Source organism: Sander lucioperca, chromosome 1 (assembly GCF_008315115.2).
Source record: "Sander lucioperca isolate FBNREF2018 chromosome 1, SLUC_FBN_1.2, whole genome shotgun sequence".
NCBI lineage: Eukaryota > Metazoa > Chordata > Actinopteri > Perciformes > Percidae > Sander > Sander lucioperca.
The window spans coordinates 4,628,675-4,633,674 of record NC_050173.1 but is presented as its reverse complement, the minus strand read 5'-3'; the positions used below and the strand labels follow the sequence as shown (position 1 = coordinate 4,633,674).

The following is a 5,000-nucleotide window of genomic DNA, read 5'->3' as shown; positions in this document are numbered from 1 at the left end:
TGTTTAGTGAATGGATGACTGGACAAAGACACTGTTCACAGGGCGTTGATGACGGAACGTTGCGGCAGTGGTTCTGCCCTATGTGGAAGGACCTCGGAGCAGCTCTGCTGGGTCGTTTTTCTCTCTCTCTGCAGCAACAGTTGAAATTTTTTGGTTTCCCGTGAACAGCCCCGTAGTGGTATGTGGAATGTTGCTGTTTCCTGAAATGGCTGCCATTTGTTCGAAATATTGTCTTTTCCGCCTGACTGGCACCACGTTTAGAGCTTTTGTGCCGAAATAGCTCATTTGGGAGAGCGTTAGACTGAAGATCTAAAGGTCCCTGGTTCAATCCCGGGTTTTGGCATCATTGGACTGGGGTTTTTGGTACACATGGTTTGAAATGCTGTTTGAGTTTATTACTAAATTCCCTATGAAGTTACGTTGGAACCCATATGTTTTACCGTTGGTTGTTTGTTTAATGAATGGATGACTGGACAAAGACACTGTTCACAGGGAGTTGATGACGGAACGTTGCGGCAGTGGTTCTGCCCGATGTGGAAGGACCTCGGAGCAGCTCTGCTGGGTCGTTTTTCTCTCTCTCTGCAGCAACAGTTGAAATTTTTTGTTTTCCCGTGAACAGCCCCGTAGTGGTACGTGGAATGTTGCTGTTTCCTGAAATGGCTGCCGTTTGTTCGAGATGTTGTCTTTTCCGCCTGACGGGCAACACGTTTTGGGTTTTTGTGCCGAAATAGCTCAGTTGGGAGAGCGTTAGACTGAAGATCTAAAGGTCCCTGGTTCAATCCCGGGTTTCGGCATCATTGGACTGGTGTTTTCGGTACACATGGTTTGAAATGCTGTTTGAGTTTATTACTAAATTCCCTATGAAGTTACGTTGGAACCCATATGTTTTACCGTTGGTTGTTTGTTTAGTGAATGGATGACTGGACAAAGACACTGTTCACAGGGCGTTGATGACGGAACGTTGCGGCAGTGGTTCTGCCCTATGTGGAAGGACCTCGGAGCAGCTCTGCTGGGTCGTTTTTCTCTCTCTCTGCAGCAACAGTTGAAATTTTTTGGTTTCCCGTGAACAGCCCCGTAGTGGTATGTGGAATGTTGCTGTTTCCTGAAATGGCTGCCATTTGTTCGAGATGTTGTCTTTTCCGCCTGACTGGCACCACGTTTTGAGCTTTTGTGCCGAAATAGCTCAGTTGGGAGAGCGTTAGACTGAAGATCTAAAGGTCCCTGGTTCAATCCCGGGTTTTGGCATCATTGGACTGGGGTTTTTGGTACACATGGTTTGAAATGCTGTTTGAGTTTATTACTAAATTCCCTATGAAGTTACGTTGGAACCCATATGTTTTACCGTTGGTTGTTTGTTTAGTGAATGGATGACTGGACGAAGACACTGTTCACAGGGAGTTGATGACGGAACGTTGCGGCAGTGGTTCTGCCCGATGTGGAAGGACCTCGGAGCAGCTCTGCTGGGTCGTTTTTCTCTCTCTCTGCAGCAACAGTTGAAATTTTTTGTTTTCACGTGAACAGCCCAGGAATGGTATGTGGAATGTTGCCGGTTCCTGACATGGCTGCCATTTGTTCAAGATGTTGTCTTTTCCGCCTGACGGGCAACACGTTTTGGGCTGTTGTGCCGAAATAGCTCAGTTGGGAGAGCGTTAGACTGAAGATCTAAAGGTCCCTGGTTCAATCCCGGGTTTCGGCATCATTGGACTGGGGTTTTTGGTACACATGGTTTGAAATGCTGTTTGAGTTTATTACTAAATTCCCTATGAAGTTACGTTGGAACCCATATGTTTTACCGTTGGTTGTTTGTTTAGTGAATGGATGACTGGACAAAGACACTGTTCACAGGGAGTTGATGACGGAACGTTGCGGCAGTGGTTCTGCCCGATGTGGAAGGACCTCGGAGCAGCTCTGCTGGGTCGTTTTTCTCTCTCTCTGCAGCAACAGTTGAAATTTTTTGGTTTCCCGTGAACAGCCCCGTAGTGGTATGTGGAATGTTGCTGTTTCCTGAAATGGCTGCCATTTGTTCAAGATGTTGTCTTTTCCGCCTGACGGGCAACACGTTTTGGGCTTTTGTGCCGAAATAGTTCAGTTGGGAGAGCGTTAGACTGAAGATCTAAAGGTCCCTGGTTCAATCCCGGGTTTCGGCATCATTGGACTGGGTGTTTTCGGGTACACATGGTTTGAAATGCTGTTTGAGTTTATCACTAAATTCCCTATGAAGTTACGTTGGAACCCATATGTTTTACCGTTGGTTGTTTGTTTAGTGAATGGATGACTGGACAAAGACACTGTTCACAGGGCGTTGATGACGGAACGTTGCGGCAGTGGTTCTGCCCTATGTGGAAGGACCTCGGAGCAGCTCTGCTGGGTCGTTTTTCTCTCTCTCTGCAGCAACAGTTGAAATTTTTTGGTTTTCCCGTGAACAGCCCCGTAGTGGTATGTGGAATGTTGCGGTTCCTGACATGGCTGCCATTTGTTCAAGATGTTGTCTTTTCCGCCTGACGGGCAACACGTTTCGGGGTTTTGTGCCGAAATAGCTCAGTTGGGAGAGCGTTAGACTGAAGATCTAAAGGTCCCTGGTTCAATCCTGGGTTTCGGCATCATTGGACTGGTGTTTTCGGGACACATGGTTAGAAATGCTGTCTACATTTATCGCTAAATTCCCTATGAAGTTACGTTGGAACCCATATGTTTTACCTTTGGTTGTTTGTTTAGTGAATGGATGACTGGACAAAGACACTGTTCACAGGGAGTTGATGACGGAACGTTGCGGCAGTGGTTCTGCCCGATGTGGAAGGACCTCGGAGCAGCTCTGCTGGGTCGTTTTTCTCTCTCTCTGCAGCAACAGTTGAAATTTTTTGGTTTCCCGTGAACAGCCCCGTAGTGGTATGTGGAATGTTGCTGTTTCCTGAAATGGCTGCCATTTGTTCGAAATATTGTCTTTTCCGCCTGACTGGCACCACGTTTAGAGCTTTTGTGCCGAAATAGCTCAGTTGGGAGAGCGTTAGACTGAAGATCTAAAGGTCCCTGGTTCAATCCCGGGTTTCGGCATCATTGGACTGGGGTTTTTGGTACACATGGTTTGAAATGCTGTTTGAGTTTATTACTAAATTCCCTATGAAGTTACGTTGGAACCCATATGTTTTACCGTTGGTTGTTTGTTTAGTGAATGGATGACTGGACAAAGACACTGTTCACAGGGAGTTGATGACGGAACGTTGCGGCAGTGGTTCTGCCCGATGTGGAAGGACCTCGGAGCAGCTCTGCTGGGTCGTTTTTCTCTCTCTCTGCAGCAACAGTTGAAATTTTTTGTTTTCCCGTGAACAGCCCCAGTAGTGGTATGTGGAATGTTGCTGTTTCCTGAAATGGCTGCCATTTGTTCAAGATGTTGTCTTTTCCGCCTGACGGGCAACACGTTTTGGGCTTTTGTGCCGAAATAGCTCAGTTGGGAGAGCGTTAGACTGAAGATCTAAAGGTCCCTGGTTCAATCCCGGGTTTCGGCATCATTGGACTGGGGTTTTTGGTACACATGGTTTGAAATGCTGTTTGAGTTTATTACTAAATTCCCTATGAAGTTACGTTGGAACCCATATGTTTTACCGTTGGTTGTTTGTTTAGTGAATGGATGACTGGACAAAGACACTGTTCACAGGGCGTTGATGACGGAACGTTGCGGCAGTGGTTCTGCCCTATGTGGAAGGACCTCGGAGCAGCTCTGCTGGGTCGTTTTTCTCTCTCTCTGCAGCAACAGTTGAAATTTTTTGGTTTCCCGTGAACAGCCCCGTAGTGGTATGTGGAATGTTGCTGTTTCCTGAAATGGCTGCCATTTGTTCAAGATGTTGTCTTTTCCGCCTGACGGGCAACACGTTTTGGGCTTTTGTGCCGAAATAGCTCAGTTGGGAGAGCGTTAGACTGAAGATCTAAAGGTCCCTGGTTCAATCCCGGGTTTCGGCATCATTGGACTGGGTGTTTTCGGGACACATGGTTTGAAATGCTGTCTACAGTTTATCGCTAAATTCCCTATGAAGTTACGTTGGAACCCATATGTTTTACCGTTGGTTGTTTGTTTAGTGAATGGATGACTGGACAAAGACACTGTTCACAGGGCGTTGATGACGGAACGTTGCGGCAGTGGTTCTGCCCTATGTGGAAGGACCTCGGAGCAGCTCTGCTGGGTCGTTTTTCTCTCTCTCTGCAGCAACAGTTGAAATTTTTTGTTTTCCCGTGAACAGCCCCAGGAATGGTATGTGGAATGTTGCCGGTTCCTGACATGGCTGCCATTTGTTCAAGATGTTGTCTTTTCCGCCTGACGGGCAACACGTTTTGGGCTTTTGTGCCGAAATAGCTCAGTTGGGAGAGCGTTAGACTGAAGATCTAAAGGTCCCTGGTTCAATCCCGGGTTTTCGGCATCATTGGACTGGTGTTTTCGGTACACATGGTTTGAAATGCTGTTTGAGTTTATTACTAAATTCCCTATGAAGTTACGTTGGAACCCATATGTTTTACCGTTGGTTGTTTGTTTAGTGAATGGATGACTGGACAAAGACACTGTTCACAGGGCGTTGATGACGGAACGTTGCGGCAGTGGTTCTGCCCGATGTGGAAGGACCTCGGAGCAGCTCTGCTGGGTCGTTTTTCTCTCTCTCTGCAGCAACAGTTGAAATTTTTTGGTTTCCCGTGAACAGCCCCGTAGTGGTATGTGGAATGTTGCTGTTTCCTGAAATGGCTGCCATTTGTTCGAAATATTGTCTTTTCCGCCTGACTGGCACCACGTTTAGAGCTTTTGTGCCGAAATAGCTCAGTTGGGAGAGCGTTAGACTGAAGATCTAAAGGTCCCTGGTTCAATCCCGGGTTTCGGCATCATTGGACTGGGGTTTTTGGTACACATGGTTTGAAATGCTGTTTGAGTTTATTACTAAATTCCCTATGAAGTTACGTTGGAACCCATATGTTTTACCGTTGGTTGTTTGTTTAATGAATGGATGACTGGACAAAGACAC

General features: G+C 46.8%; 6 non-coding genes across 6 annotated transcripts; all 6 read left to right on the top strand.

The window, feature by feature from the left end:
• The first annotated feature begins 721 nt into the window (after positions 1–721).
• trnaf-gaa lies at positions 722–794 on the top strand. Its single transcript has one exon. It is a non-coding gene; the product is annotated as a tRNA-Phe (tRNA).
• Positions 795–1,623: 829 nt separating this feature from the next.
• Positions 1,624–1,696, top strand: trnaf-gaa. Its single transcript has one exon. It is a non-coding gene; the product is annotated as a tRNA-Phe (tRNA).
• Positions 1,697–2,978: 1,282 nt separating this feature from the next.
• On the top strand, positions 2,979–3,051 carry trnaf-gaa. Its single transcript has one exon. It is a non-coding gene; the product is annotated as a tRNA-Phe (tRNA).
• Positions 3,052–3,430: 379 nt separating this feature from the next.
• Positions 3,431–3,503, top strand: trnaf-gaa. The gene has a single exon. It is a non-coding gene; the product is annotated as a tRNA-Phe (tRNA).
• A 378-nt stretch (positions 3,504–3,881) lies between these two features.
• On the top strand, positions 3,882–3,954 carry trnaf-gaa. Its single transcript has one exon. It is a non-coding gene; the product is annotated as a tRNA-Phe (tRNA).
• An 833-nt stretch (positions 3,955–4,787) lies between these two features.
• Positions 4,788–4,860, top strand: trnaf-gaa. The gene has a single exon. It is a non-coding gene; the product is annotated as a tRNA-Phe (tRNA).
• The last annotated feature ends 140 nt before the right edge of the window (positions 4,861–5,000 follow it).